At 43.9% G+C, this 16,473-nt stretch overlaps 1 protein-coding gene and 1 pseudogene across 2 annotated transcripts in view; both read right to left on the minus strand.

Annotated features, from left to right (window-relative positions):
- CANX (calnexin) overlaps window positions 1–9,339 on the minus strand; it is a 31,447-nt gene extending 22,108 nt beyond the window's left edge. The window contains exon 1 of the mRNA XM_081093295.1: window positions 9,140–9,339. The gene's annotated coding sequence lies outside the window, so the exon portion shown is untranslated. The remainder of the gene's footprint in view (window positions 1–9,139) is intronic.
- On the minus strand, window positions 8,627–16,150 carry LOC308519315 (large ribosomal subunit protein uL30-like; annotated as a pseudogene). The gene is made up of 2 exons: window positions 15,537–16,150; window positions 8,627–8,715 (listed from the first exon to the last, which is right to left on the minus strand). The product of its transcript is annotated as a large ribosomal subunit protein uL30-like (transcript).
- Between the last annotated feature and the right edge of the window lie 323 nt (window positions 16,151–16,473).

The raw sequence follows: 16,473 nt of genomic DNA on the forward strand, positions 1-16,473 counted from the left end.
GATAAATGAAAAAACTTAATTCAAGAAAGTGAAGGGAAAAGACCTTGAGCAAAGCCACTATGGAAGTGAGTGCTATCTGTACAAAAGCACTTTTCTTAGTTGGTAAACTGTTTCTCACAGGTGTGCAGATGAACAATCCAGATGCTACTACATATGTATATTGGAATTGAACAATGAAGTAAAGGAATGGCAGATGGTGGGAGGCACTATAATGTTGGGTATGGGAATTTACAGATAAGCAAGGTAAAGAGGCCAGAATAATCCACGTGGTAATGGATCTTATGTTTAGCTTAATATACAGAGGTTACATATAGAAACATTTAAATATGTGCACATACACCACTTAATCTATGCACATATATTTTCCTGTTCTGTCAACTAAGAGGGCCTAGAAGAAACTACACCCTAGCAACATAAACACACCTAGTATCAAATCTTGATCTCCAATAAAAGGAAATGGCTCCTTGAAGAAATGACTGATTCTAGTATTAGAGCAGAAAATACACAAGACGAGCCTGGAGCATTTTGTAGTGTCAGAAAGAAGTGTTCAAAAAAGGTAAAACAAAAAACACACAATGATGGAGTTGGGTGAAAGGAATACAAGAAAGACTTCCCAAAGGCCAAAGCTGGAACAGTAGACGCAACAAAATAAGTGGCATTTATGCCCCAAAATATAAAATAAATGCCCACGAACCTATACTGGTAAATAGACGACAGAATAAATAAATGGGAGACAAACTTCCCACGCAGAAATATTCCAAGTAATTTATATACTCTATCCTCAAGGAGAAGTGCCACCCCGGTAAGCGTGGGCCACACAGTGACCTTCCAAACAGGCCAGAAAGTACGGAATGTAAGGAAGAGGGAAAAGAAACAGATACACTTACATAAACTTTACAGTGGAGAAACTGGCAAACACACCTCAGCCAGGTGATCAAAGTCAACATCAACCATGACAGGTCATGTTCATAGTATGTGCCCTTGATACAATGTGATGAAAACAGTACCTTTAACCTCTGTGGTCTTCCTCCTAAAAATCCATATCCCCAGTCTAATCATGAGAAAAACATCAAGCAAGTCCCAGTAGAGGGACATTCTACAAAATAACCTGACCAGCCCTCAAAAATGTCAAAGTCATCAAAAACAAAAAAAGCCTAAAAACTTGTTGCAGCCAAGAGGTGCCTAAGAAGACATGATAACTAAATGTAATGTAGATCCTTGGACAGAAAAAGGACAGTGGGGGAAATATAAAGGAGGGGAGGGACCTGAATTAAATATGGATTCTAGTTAATAATTATGTATCAATATAGGTTCATTAATTATAATAAATGTACTATATATACTAAGTTGTTAATAATAGGGGAAACTGGGTCTGGATTATATGGAAATCCTCTGTACTATCTTTATAATTTTTCTATACATTTTAAACTGTTCTAAAGGATTTCATAAGTTTATCCCTTTTTAAGTCTTCATTTATCTTTATTTACAGAATCATAAGCAGAGAGCATCCTTCTCTGTTGTCACCGTTTCTAAAAATAGGAAATATACCTTTAATAGGAAATATACTGGGTTCAGTTGGGCTTTTGATAAAAGCTGGATGGCAGAGTTCAAGACTGTTTTCTAGTAGTCACAAGTTTGAACTGTGAGAATTCTGTGTTACAAAGAGTAAAAGGAGAGCCCAGCCCGTGTGGCTCAGTTGGTTGAGCATCGTCCCACGCACAAAGATGTCCCAGGTTCAATTCCTGGTAAGGGCACATGACCATGTTTCAGGCTGAATCTCCAGTAGGGTGTGTGCAGAAGGCAGCTGATTAATGTTTCTCTCTCTCTCTCCCTCTCCCTTACTCTCTCTAAAATTAATAACGTATTTTAAAAAAACACAAAGGAGTAAAGGAGAAAATGCATCTGAAGCCTCATCAGAGAGCCGGGAGTGCTTTGACACTAAATGAATGTTTGCTGACAGTTCAGTGCAATGTCATGAGTGCTAACTAGGTATCAATCATTTTCTTGAAATTTGGTCTCTAACCTTCAGGAGCTCAATCTACATAGGGTATAAGTAAAGTCTGGAAACAAAACTTTTTTATATACCTAGCCGGTTTGGCTCAGTGGATAAAGCATCGGCTTGCGGACTGAAGGGTCGGGTTCAATTCCAGTGCCGGGTTGTGGGTTCGATCCCCAGTAGGGGACATGCAGGAGGCAACCGATCAATGGTTCTCTCTCATCACTGATGTTTCTCTTTCTCTTCCTCTCTGAAATCAATAAAAATATTTTTTTAAAAAAAATCTTTTATATAAAAGGTGACTGTGATGGCACTGTATATTTGCCAATTTTTCAGACTTTATGAATATACTGTATTATTAGTTCTATAAACCAAGGGTATTTTTTTTGTTGGTTAATATAAAAATAAACCAACATTATAACCTATCTTTTACAATCTAACCTGCAAAAAAATGCACATAGTTTTGGCAGTACTATGTAAGACTCTTGCTAATAATTTCCTTCTGTTAAAAAATGCCATAAAAGTAAAAATTTCAAAAATGAATAACTGACACAGATAAAACTTCACAGAACTATGTACAAACAAGGGCATGTAATATCTGGCAAAATCTAAGTAAGATCTGTACATTGTACCACGTACCAATGTTAAGTTCCTACTTTTGCTACTGTACCATGGTTTATGTTAACATGCTACTTTGGGGGGAAGCTGGGTGATGGTTACAGGGACTTCTCTGTACTATTTTTCCAACTTCTTGCAGGTCTGTAATTATTTCCGAATTAACAGCTTAAAAAATTATTGGATCATTGAAGATGGTTCTTTAAACTTGATCAAAATTGTCTAACCAGCTTTAAATTGACCTGGTCCTCTAAAACACAAAACCACAAAGGAGGACTCAGAAATGTAAATTGGATTATAAATTTGAACATGATGAGGTAAAATCTCTCTCCTTCCAATTACTTACAGCTTTGTTTTTAGTAATCAAATATAATTCCTACCTATATCCAAATCAGAGACTCTCAGCCCTCTAGGATCACATGGACAAATATACACAAAACCAAGAAAACAGGAGCCAAATACAAACACATTTATAACATACATTTATTATATAAACGAGAGGCCCAGTGCGTGAAATTCCTGCACTCATGGGGGGGGGGGGGTTGAAGGGGGGGCGTCAATCTGGCCTGTGCCCTCTTGCAGTCGAGGAGCCCTCAGGGGATGTCCGACTGATGGCTTAGGCCCACTCGTATACTCTGAGCACTGCCACGGAGGTAGGAAAGGCTCTCGCCACTGCTGCTGTGCTCACCAGCCATGAGCCTGGCTTCTGGCTGTGTGGTGCTCCCCCTGTGGGAGGGCACTGACCACCAGGGAGCAGCTCCTGTGTCGAGCATCTGCCCCCTGGTGGTCAGTGCTCATCATAGCAACCGGTCATTCTGCTGTTCAGTTGATTTGCATATTAGTGTTTTATTTTTTTGGATGCTTTCTAACTTGCTTCCCAATTTCCCAAGGACCAACCAAAAAGCCCAGTTCTCAAAATCTTAGGGTTAGGAAGATTCTTTAAGAGCATCTAATCAACTCACTTTCAATATTTCAATCGCTCTTAACTCTTAGAAGAGTGAATTTACCTTAAATTCAAGAGATGGAAGTTTCCTATTCTAAAACTGATGATTCAGAAAATTAATTCTTCATACACATGACAGTAGTGTATGTGGTATAACCTGTCCCCAACAGAGAAACCTGGTTTTCAGACTCTCTCGCTCCTTTCTAGCCTTGCTCAGCTCACTAAACTTTTAGGAGTCTTCTGTCCCTATGTTATAAATGCCTAACTCAAAGGCTTGCTGTGAAAATATAAAAAAGATAATACAAAGTCCAGCACTTTATAGGTATACCCAAATGGTTTGTCCTTTGATATACCAAGTACAACCACAGTGAATACATTTTCTATTCTTACAATGGACCAAAACGTCTAATATGCCTGCCTACTCCTCCAAAGTATTTCAACATGAATGACTTTACATAGCAAGAAAAACTTACTTCCCTCCTAGTATATTTCTTCTTTAACTCTACCTTGCAATGATGCATATACAATTTTAACAGTTGGATATGGAAATCTCCATGTTTATTTATATTTTTTCTCTGCATTACCAATTACTTTTCTTTATGAATTCTCTGAAATTTAATTTATTTTTGGTTAATGATAATTCTGTTCTCAGCATACATTCTAAAAAGTCCACATTATTTTACTATACACGTTTAATGGCATACATAAGACTTTGAACACAAAATATTCTATTTAACAGAAACAAACACATTCTGCATCAAATTTCAGCAAATTCAGATCAATTTTTGGAATAGGCAAACACCAAAGAAATACTGAATTTGCCACCTTCCAAAGACAGAAACTTTATCTTCAATAAGGGTCCCTTAGTGAAGGGACCTATTAAAAATAAAAGAATTAGCCCTGACGGGTTTGGCTCAGTGGATAGAGTGTCAGCCTGTGGACTAAAGGGACCAGGTTCAATTCTGGTTAAGGGCATGTACCTTGATTGCGGGCACATCCCCAGTAGGGGGTGTGCAGGAGGTAGCTGATCGATGTTTCTCTCTCATTAATGTTTCTAACTCACTATTCCTCTCCCTTCCTGTCTGTAAAAAATTAATAAAATATATTTTAAAAAATTGGAAAAAAAAACTTTAATAAAATAAAAATAAAAGAATTATATTAAAGAAAAATTTTTAAAACAACTGGAGACTCAAATTATGTTTACGTTTATTAAATTTTTATAGTTTATCTCTTCAAGCTAAGTCTACTTTCATATCTGTTTTCATAAGGCATGTTAGTCTATGAATTTCTTTTCTTGTAAAGTCTTTGTCTGGCTTTGGTATCAGGTTAATACTTTGCCTCATAGAATGGGGAAGTGTTCTCCCTCTTCTGTTTTCAGAAAGAATCTGTAAACGATTGCTATTTCCTTCTCGAAGTATTTGGTAGAATCAAGTGAAGCCATATGCTCTGTTGCACTTTGTTTCTCAAAATAAATTAGGAAATTTCAACTTTCATTTCTTTTATCCATGAGAAATTACAAAAGAGGATCAGAAATCCCAGGGAAAGGATTATTTCTTTGTCTCTTAATCAGATTGAGAAAGTTCCTTTCTACTCCTGTTGAGTGTTTCTATAATGAAAGGGTTCTGCATTTTGTTAAATTCTGTGTCTACTGAGATGATCATGTGGTTTTTATCCTTCATTAATGTGGGATATCACATTAATTATTGTATGCTGAACCAACTTTGCATTCATGGGAAAAATCCCAGTTGGTCATGGTGAATAAATCCTTTTTATATGTTGCTGTTTTCTGTTTGCTAGCATTAAGTATTTCTGCATAAAAGATATTGGTCTATGGTTTTCTTTCCTTGTATACTTTTTCTGGCTTTGATATTAGGGCTTCATAGAATGAAGTGGGAAGTGTTCGCCCCTCTTCTTTGTTTAGAAGAGCTTTTGAAGGATTGGTGTTTAATTCTTCTGTAAGTATTCAGTAGAATTCACCAGTGAAGCCATTTGGTTCCAGGCTTTTCTTTGTGAGACTTAATCTCTCAAAAGTAGATAGCAAACTCCAACTCTAATTCCTTTAATCTATGAGAAATTAAAAAAAGAAACAGAAGAAATTACCTAGCTAATGTTCTTGGTTGTTTTTAAAAAGGTACTACGCAATAAAAGCTGAGGCAGTCTTTCATGTAGGCTATCCATTTATCTGTTTAAATTTTAAATCTTATTGGGTGAAGACATGTTAGGTTGTTGAACTTATACATCACAAGAACCCCCAAATGTTCTATTTTTCCAATTTGACACCGAAGGAATTTAAGACTAAGTTACACAAACTTGTCCTAGGTCACAGTTAGACATATATAGTACAGTGGGGCCTTGACTTACGAGTGTCCCGACTAACGAGTTTTTTGAGATACCTACCAGCTGTCTCTGGGAGGATTTTTTGCATTGAGTTGATAGAGTAATTTGAGTTACCGAGCTCCTTAACGAGCTCGGTCTCGGAACGAATTAAACTCATAAGTCAAGGCCCCACTGTAGTTAATGAGCAGGAACCCAGAAGTCATACTCATTCATCGGCGATCTAATAACTTGGAATATTGGGTGAATTACTCAGCTCAGAGCCTCAGTTTCATCTCTACATTGAGAATAACAACATGATCTACATTTTACGATTGTTGTATAAACAAAATACATGTGAAGTGCATATGACAGTATCTGGCTTAGAGTATGTGCTCAATATCAGCAGGGAGTTCTATTACTAGTTGTTGCCCAGTGCTGCCAATCAAGCTTCAGTGGCTCTAAAATTCCTGTTTTAAAGCAAATAAGTCTCAGATTGGAAAGGAAGCAGTCACAGATAAACCATTTTACTTTTACTATTACTTTTTGATTTTACTACATGTACAGCTGGTAAAAAAACAAAAGCATTTAAAGGTGGAAAAAGTATATAAAATTCAAAATGGACTGTACTGTAAATGCTCATTCATTTAAAAGTAGATCCAGCCCTGGCTAGTTTGGATCAGTGGATAGAGCGTCAGCCTGCGGACTGAGGGGTCCTGGGTTCGATTCCAGTCAAGGGCATATGCCGGCGTTGTGGGCTTGATCCCCAGTGGGGGGTGTACAGGAGGCACCTGATCCATGATTCTCTCTCATCATTGATGTTTCTCTCTCTTTCTCTCTCTCTCTCTCTCTCTCTCTCCCTTCCTCTCTGAAATCAATAAAAATATATTTAAAAAAAATAAGAGTAGATCCATATTGTTTTTACAGTTTTGAATTTTGTTTTTCATTGACTGAAACATTAGAATCAATTTTTTCATAGCACACCTTTTTGCTATAAACCTAGGTTTATATTATGAATACTCAAAATATATTGCTGAGAATTGTCTAAGTTCTTAAAAAAAAAATCTCCAAATAATTTCATAGCTCAGTTAAGCTTAATTTTAAAGTACATATGTTGCGCCCTGGCCACTATGGCTCAGTTGGTTGGAGTGTGTTCCATACACCGAAAGGTTGAGGGTTCTATTCACAGTCAGGACACATACCTAGATTGTGGGTTCGGTTTCCAGGTGGGGTGTGTACGGGAGGCAACCATATTTCTCTTTTCTCTTCCTTCCCTTCTCTAAAATCAATAAACATACCCTTGGGTGAGGATTAAAAACAAACAAAAAAAACACGTTGCAGTTAACAAAGCATTCACCCAGCACTTTTCTGACAAAGTTCTACAGTAAACTATATAGGTCACAACAATGTAAATGCACTTTTATTTCCATAGCAACAACTAGCTGTTGTTATGAGCTGCCAATTCTATTTGTATAGTTAATTACACTATTCAAAGTAGCTCACCATCCTATTTGTCCCTTCCAATAGCGCCCTCAGTAAAGTATACAGACTTCTCATTTCAGTTTTAAAGACGTGGAAACCAAGGTGGTTCATAAGCTAGTTACCCACGTTCAGACTGAAACCCCAGTCTCTTGAGCCTGTATCGATGCACACCAACTGTCACTTCATCACCTTAACCTCTTCGCAGGGCAAACTCAACTGTGTAACTAAAAAGATGCAACAGCCTGATTGCCAAAACTGCAGCAACGACTTCTGTGAAAACGTTACTTCTGTGAAAAAGTTCACCCCTCATGGTCCTTGCCAGATAATGTGGTTGAAACTGCTGAATTAAGATAGCATGGTGTGGAGAGATGCTGACACCGCTCCCAGATAGCTCATGGCATCTGTTTGCTGTAGGCCACATCCTCTCCAATACACAGTTCACCCTGGACTGCTCACGATCCGGGTACCTGGCTTGCTTTCTTCTGGACCCTGGCTAGTGCACAGGCGAGGAGAGCTCCCACACAGCTCTTCACCTCTGCTCCAAGTAATTACAGCCAGTGTACAGCATGGCAGTGATTCTATTCATGATCCTCAAACACTGCTGGAAAAAAGACTAAGATCCAGAATGACTTTAAAGATCAATAACACTTTTCCTTTTAAGAAAAAAAAACAAAAAAACTCAAGCAAAATGTTCCACTTCCTAAATCAGACGTAGAGGGACTTAGCGGTGGTTCACCTTTGTCCTCCCAACCTTTTAATATTCAGCTCCGTTTAACTTCTCTCAACCAGCACAGACTTGTTGTCATGCCCAGCGGTCCTGGGGAACAGGGCTGAACCCTGAGAGCAGGATGTCAGCCCGTGCAGTGGACCAACAGCATTCAGACTATAACTTACTGCAATCAATATGTATCAGACTTCACTCTATTTTATACACAATTTATTTCTAACAACTCCATCAGGTATTATTAGATCCATCATTTGGGGAGAACTGGGGTAAAAAAGTGAATTGCCCAAGGTCACACAGCAACACATGGCCGACGGAGGACTTGAACCGGGGCCTAACCGTAATACCAAAACTGCCCAGCCCTCGCCTACCATCCGGACGGGATCACAAAACGAACGCGTGACCTTGGACCAGTCATTTCATCGCTCTGGGCCGGGGCCTGCTCCTCCCCTGGAAAACCTGCCCACAGGAAGCTTCTGAGTGCTTTCCTACTTCTACTGTCTGGTGAAATTCCGACTGGACTGGGAGGTGGGCACAAGAAGACTGAAGCTACTCAATCACTGCCTTCTAGCACATTCTCCACACCCTTCAGGGCGCTCCGTTTCAGTCTTCGCTTTGCGGTTCCACATTCAAATACTGAACCTGTAACACGGACCCTACCCGTTCCGGGGTCTGATATCGCCGGAGGGAGCAACTAGGCCCGACTCCACTGCAGACCTTCGCCCGGCGACTCCAGCCCACCTCCCGGCGTCCCCGGCAGCCAGCAAAAGGCCTAAGAAAGCTCTAGAAGCAAAGCCACAGGCAGCAAGGAGCTGAGGTCAAGGGAGGCTCTAGAGCACCTGCCACGCCTCCCGACCCCAACGGCGCGACCTGGGGCTGGGCTCTCCCACCGAGGAGGCCGCGATTCGGGCCTTTACCCCTCATGACCCGCGCGCGGGCCGGGGCCTGAGCCCTCGAAACCCAGCCCGACCCCCCGGCCCCGCCCGGCACCGCGGCCGGAACGCGACGCGCCCAGACCCCTGGGGTCCTCACAGGCCCGAAGACACACGCAGGCCTCCAGTCTCACCTCGAGCCTCCCAGGGACCGCCGGCGGCGCCCGCGCTCCTCCCGCCCGCACACCAGGCCCCACGCTGCAGTGGAGACAGCAGCAGAGGAGGCCCGACCGTCACGTGCCACAGAACCAAAAGGCCTGGGCTACCGCTGCGACCGCGCGAGCGAGCGAGCACGGCCGCACCAAGTCCAGCCCAGCGTCCGCCCCTCGCTCCTGAGTCGCTAGGGCCAGAGCAAAGTCCCGCCCCCCCCGCGCCAGCTTCGAAACGTGGTTGGTCAGTCTGGCCATCGTTCTAATCACCTTCCCAGACGCCCCCTAGGGCTATTCTTCGTGGAGTGTGGCGATTGGCTAGGAGTGCGGCAGGAAGTAGCTGTTGGTTGGATGGGAGGGGTGGGGGCGGGCCAGAGCGGAGAGGAGCGCGGGCGCGCGCCTAGGGGCGGGGCCGGCTGGCGGGCGACGCCGCGCCCCGGTTCCCTAGTGCTCTAGTGGGCGGGCTGTCTGGCGTTCCGTCCCAACCCCTGTGGTTTCGACCCCTTGGTTTTGGGGCCCCGGCTCCAGGGCCTGCATCCCGCTTTCTTCGCTGGGAGGGCGAATGGCGGGCGGTAGGAGGAGTGGGAGGTCTAGCGTGCCATTGGGAGGGGCCAGTTCCCCTTGCAGCGTGTGCAAGGCCCCCACGGGGTGCTGGCGGGACCCGCAAGGGCTCCCGCCGCCAGGCCTGGAGGCGCCTGCACGGCGCCGTGTGACCCCATGTCATGCATCACCTTCCTGCTGGGCCTAGCAGCCTGCGGCGGCCAGAGAACTAGAGTCCAAAATGCTATAATCTGAACACAATACAGCATTCAGATGATATATTATAGAACTGTACCCCTAAACCTATATAGTTTTATTAACCAATATCACCCCCAAATAAATTCAGTTTAAAAAATACTATAATCCAAGGTTTTTTCAGCTTCCAATTGGTGATGTATCCTGATGTAAGATTAGACATGAGGTCGCAGAGACACACTGACAACAGGATTGAGCGAAAAGGGTGGTGCAATGAAAAAACGATGTCAAACACACCACCATTTTTAAACCCATCTTCAGTTTTCAATATGCTGAGAATCTCGGAAAATGGAAGTAGCCTGAGGCTTTCCTAGACCTTTACAGGTCCTGCTCTGCCTTCCATCTGTTTGTACACCCAAAAGCTGGTCCCAGTGATACTGACGTAATAATCTTGTTCCAGGAAGGAGTAAAGGGAAGACTGGATCATCCAGGCATGCCATTTATACCGCTTTGCTAACTCAGCACTCTCCCAGGTCTGTTTCCTGCGGGATCAATGGGGGAAGGGCCTGGACAGAGCCCGTGTAGAGGCATGCCCAGTAAGGCCTGCCTGATGTGGGAGGGTGCCCACCTGGAAATAAATTAGTGGCCAGAATAGGTGTGGCCACTGCAAGGGCACAAAACCTGAATATTTAAACTCCTAATCAAAGGAGCATGCTCTCTTGATTTTTACTCTTTTTTTTTTTTAATGTGTTTTTGTTTCAGAGAGAGGAAGGGAGAGAGATGGAAACACCAATGATGAGAGAGAATCTTTGATCTGCTGCCTCCTGCATACCCACTCCTGGGGGATCTAGCCTGAAACCTGGGCATGTGCCCTGACTGGGAATCAAGCCTGGGCCTCCTGGTTCATGGGTCGATGTTCAACCACTGGGCCACACCAGCTGGGCGGAGTTTATTCTTTTGCCTCTCTTGGCCTTTAGCCTTCTGGCCCTCTTGGGACTCCTCTTGGGTCTCCTCCACCCACAGGGCCCACAGCCATGTGGGGCCCACACAATGGACTAATGAACTTTAATGACCCGGCTGCAACATGGAATGAAAGCTCTGGCACTGGCCTTCCTTTGGGCTCCACTGAGCCCACAGCTGCCACTCTTTCAGGACTGGTTTAAGGGGCATGGGACTTTGGAACCCAAGGAATGTAACTCCTCGCCAACGAAAACCATGCATTCACCCGTGCAAATCTTAGAAAATTCTTTTTCTGCCCTCGCCTGTTTTGCCCAGTGGATAGAGTGTCTCTGCCTATGGACTGAAGGGTCAAGGGTTCAATTCTGGGTCAAGGGCACATACCTCGGTTGCAGGTGTGTGCGGAAGGCAACCAACCAACGTGACTCTCTCACATTGATGTTTCTCTCTTTCTGTCTCTCCCCCGCCCTTCCACTCTCTCTAAAATCAATAGAAAAATATTCCCAGGTAAGGACAACAACAAAATTCTTTTTCTGAATCACAAGAGCCGCCCACTCCTACTAGTGTCGGGGAAATTGGACCCCCTAATTCCCCTGGCAACACTAGGATGGAAAAAACTAGAATCAGTAGGTGTATCGCCTATTCCAGGACCAGCTTTATTCCCTCCTGCCACCTGGGTGGAGGAAAAAAGAGTCAGTTTGTGGTTTGCATGAGTTCAGTATTTTCCAACTCTCAGCCCCACAGTTTGTGTAAGGGAGCTTTGCTTTCCTGTTTCCTAGGGAAGTGGATATTCAAGGCACACTAATATTCTGGATGCCACGTGTTCCAAATAATGAGCTTAAAATGTAGTTGTGGGAACTGTGTGTGTGAGCCAAAGGTATAAGCTAAAATATGGTAGTACTCAACGGAATTTAATGGGGTTTAAATTGGAAGGACCTGCTTTCATCTAGAATGGCTGAGAAAGAGGCAAAACCTGAGCTGGAACTGGAAGGACATGCAGTATTTCTATAGATGGAGAGTTGGTGGGCGGCTTCTTTAGATAAGGGAACAGTCTATGCAGTAGCAGGAACATGGGTGTCAGTGTGTTAGGGACACCAGGTATGGGAGTGTTTGGGCTGGAGAAAGGTGTTGGGCAGTCAGCTCCAGAGCTGGGTTAGGAGCAGGCCTTGAAGGCTTAGTGAAGGACTTTGTAGGGAGATAGTTTATTTTTAAAAAATATATTTTATTGATTTTTTACAGAGAGGAAGGGAGAGAGATAGAGAGTTAGAAACACCGATGAGAGAGAAACATCGATCAGCTGCCTCCTGCACATCTCCTACTGGAGATATGCCCGCAACCCAGGTACATGCCCTTGACCGGAATTGAACCTGGGACCCTTCAGTCCGCAGGCCGACGCTCTATCCACTGAGCCAAACCGGTTTCGGCTTAAGTTGATTTTTGAGGGAGAGAGAAAACATCAATTTGTTGTTCCACTTCCTTGTGCATTCATTCATTAGTGTAGGAGCTAAGCATTAATACAGGAAGGAACGTGATGGCTGGGGAGTGGGATCAGAGCCGGGGCCTGCTTTGCTGGGAAGTTGCAGCATTCGTGGGCTTCCCAGGGGACCAAAGCAGGCTCCCGCTGAGGGGATTATCGCCCCTCCCTTCCCCCTAAAGCAGTGGTTCTCAACCTTGGCTGCACATTAGAATCACCTGGGAATCTTTTTAAACTCCTCCGAGGATGAGGCCCAGAAGTCAGGATTTTAAAAAGATTCCCAGGTGATTCTAATGTGCAGCCAAGGTTGAGAACCACTGCCCTAAAGAGAGGAAGGACAGGCTTCTCAGTCTCACCGGGATACAATGTACAACTGGTCCTTCCTGCTTCAGACTGTGGAGGGAAGGCATGAACAATAAAGGGGAAATTCCTCTGCTGGGCACATACCCAGTAGAAGATAAGATGGCACAGAGGGAGGTACTTCCACTTTGAGGCATGTGCAGTAGGACTAAGTCGGCACCATAAGGGGGAGTGTCTAACTTGGGAAAAGGATTGGATTGGATAAGGGACGAAGAACCCTGGTATATCTAGGAAATGGATTGGTTAGGGGAAGAATTCAACGCAAGCCCATCGAGGATTGGGAAGTTGATTGCTTGGTTTGAAGAAGAGCCTGGTCCTTCCCAAACCCAAAAATCATATAATCCCAATTTAACAAAGAAGCTCTCCCCCTTCTCTCTTCCTCTTCCCCTCTCTTTCTCTCTAACATGTGCGTGCCCATGAGATCACGCATTTCATCGCAGCCACACAGGCCTCGCAGCTGCCTGGGATCTGCAGCAGATCATGCAGGCTCCAAAGGACTAATCTTTAATGTGGCACAGACTCTCTGAACACTGGTCTTAATTCTGGGCTGAATGAAGACAAGGCTGGACTTTTTCCAGGTCAGGATGGATGGAGATGAAACACTGGGAACCTGGGGGCAGCCTTTTATTTCCACCCCAATAAATATTACCATGCCACGACCTCCCTATGTGGTCCTGGGATGCTTTCCTTGCAACTCCATGAAAGAACATGATTTCCACCATCAAGACATGGGTTGATTCTTGTATGTGCCCTGACCAGGGATCAAACTCATAACCTTGGCATTTGGAAGGATGCTCTAACCCACTGAGCTATCTGGTCAGGGCCTGTAGGGAGATAGAGTAGATTTTAGATATGGGACATGATTTAGGTGTTGATGAAGTATTACTTTAATATTACTCCAGAGAGTTCTAAAAGAGGGGAGACTAGCAGTTATAAGGTGGGTTAGGAAGGCACTTTTTGCAGTTGATTAAAGGGCAGAATTAGGAAATGCCAGTTATACGGAGACAAAAGCATTAAATGTTGACACTGAAGAATAATTCGTTGGACTCAGACTAAGGAAAGAGGAACCAAAGCCAACACTTTGGTGTGAGCCTGGGTGACTGGAGGTGAAATGTAGAGCTCCCCAAAAAAGGGAATTCCAGTTTGGCTGATCCTGAGGATCCTGGGTCTCACCAAAGACAGAGCAGGACTGTAGAACCTGTTAAAGATCCTGCTAGGGATTTTCCAGCTAAAATTCCCAGGCATGGAGCCCATACCTGGGAATGTGACTTGACTGGGAATCAAGCTGTGACCTCCTGGTTCATAGGTCAATACTCAACCACTGAGCCATGCTGGCTGGGCTTTCCCCCCCACTTTTTAAACAATATGAAACAGCCACTGTTTATTAACTGACCAAATTACAAAAATAATAATGGTAGACACCTCAGTTCATCCTATATAATAAAAGCCTAATATGCTAAGTGTCTGGTCATCCGTTCAACCAATCAAAGCATAATATGCTAATGATATGCTAAGGTCGCTCAAACGCTGGCTATGTTGTGCACTGACCACCAGGGGGCAGATGCTCTGACTGGTAGGTTAGCTTGCTGACTGAGCAAGACCGGCCGGACACACCCTGGAGCCCTTCTGTGGTCCCTCCCCAGCTGGCCAACCTCCCGTGTCCCTCCCCGGCCCCAATCGTGCACCAATGGGGTCCCTCGGCCTGGCCTGCACCCTCTTCATAATCTGGGACCCTTCAGGGTATGTCAGAGAACCGGTTTTGGCCTGATCCCACAGGCCAGGTCGAGGGATCCCACTGGTGCACAAATTCATGCACCAGGCCTTTTGTCCTTCTAATAAGCCTGTTGATCTGGTCCCTCCTGGAGAAGATACCGTATTTTTCTATGTATAAGATGCTATTTTTTTCTAAAATCATTAGACTGAAAATCAGGGGGCCTCTCTCACACACAGAAGTCAGCTGAGGAAGGAGCTGCATGGGTGCGTGGCTGCCCATACCTGGTCAAACAGGCTTCCTCCAATCATGAGCCTTATTGTTACTGATGTCAGCTGATGCTGTAATTGGAGGTGGAGGTGGAGAGTGTGTGCAGATGCAACAGGGACTGGAACATTCTGAACCCATAAAGATGTCAATAAATAAAAAGATAAATACCAGTAAGCAATTGTCTTACTCTGCAAAATTCAAACTGAATGTAATCAGCTATGCAAAAGTGCATGGAAATAGAGCTGCAGAGAGACAATTTGGACCTCCTCCCACTGAGTGTATGATCAGACAGTGGAGAAAACAGGAAGAACAACTCCTTAAGATGCCAAAAAAGAAGGCCTTAAGAGGAAAACCAGCAAAATGGGCAAACTTGGAGCAGAGGCTTAAGACTTGGATTATGGAGCAGCGCCAGAGTGGCTTATGTGTGTCAACCAAGCTTATTCAATGTCAGGCAAGAATGGTTGCAAGCGAAATGAACATTGTTGATTTTACAGGAAAGGCAAATGGTGCTTCAGTTTCATAAGGAGAGAAGGGTTGGCCATGAGAACATGAACAAAGTTAACTCAGAAAATGCCACCAGTTTATGAGGATGATCTCATATACATAGACAGCGACTCAGAAGACAGCAGTGATATAGTAGAAGCTGAAGAAATTGACATGTCTGGAACTAATAATGATGAAGAAGAGAGAAGTGATGCAACAGAGGCTGAATAAAGCGATATGCTGCATAATATCATAGTACTGGTATATAAACATTACCTGTGGTGATTACTAAATAAAAATGTGTTCTGTTTTATGTTTAAAATATTGATTTATTAATTTTGGTTTGGAAAAGTGGGGGGGCATCTTATACACGGAAAAATATGGTAATTTGCAGGCCATAGAAGTTGAAGGCTTTCCAATAGTGTGGATCTCATGAATCAGATCCTCCATGCAGATGATGCCATAGTCACCACGAGATGGAACAATCTAAGTGTTATCTGCCAGGGCAATTTGCTTCTTGTTGATTTTGCCATAACCACACTTGTAGACCCATCCATTTCTGACTTCAGGTTTGGGAATCCCCATGCAACATATGGTTCCACAATCCCCAGTATGTTAACTGAAGCTTTGTTGAGCTTAACAAAGGAGCCATTGAAGATCCAGCGAAGGCAGAGAAGCTGAAACACTTTGCAGACAGACCTTCCTGGCTCACACTGTTGAAACCTGTGATCCTGATGAAGAATCCCCCTTTGGGTCCCACAGAGAAGATGCCCACATTCCTTGCTATCCTCTCCATCTGAATCTCAGTTCTGTCCCTCTGTCCATATTTGTTGTGACAGTGCTTAGCTTTCTTATAGACACCCTGCCTCCTTGCCTTTCAAAGTATCTTTTGGGCAAACTTCTTTCTCAGGCACTTGATCTTCAGCTCTGTGAAATTCCTCCACTTTTTCTTAATGTTTTGCCTTTTTCTTCTACACCTTCCACAGTTCCAGTTTGAAAAAGGCATGAGATCTTTTTTAATTTTTTTTTTTTTTTTTTTACAGAGAGAGAGAGAGAGAGGAAGGGAGAGGCCAGGTCAGGGGACCTGAGATTGAGCTGTGGGACCTGAGGTCACGCCCCCCGCACAGCAGGGCTTGACGGGGGACCTGAGGCTGCACCCCCCACTCTGAGGGGCTTGATGGGGGTGGAGCCAGACAGGTCTGGTCTCATGCGATTTCTAGGCACACGCGGGTGGGCAGGGACTTGACTCTGGGTCCTGTGGCACAGTCCAGACTCTGACAGGAAGGAGATTTTCATATACATTTTACTAATTTTCTTTCATCTCTGCAC

Source organism: Myotis nattereri (assembly GCF_964212035.1).
Source record: "Myotis nattereri genome assembly, chromosome: 5".
Lineage (NCBI taxonomy): Eukaryota > Metazoa > Chordata > Mammalia > Chiroptera > Vespertilionidae > Myotis > Myotis nattereri.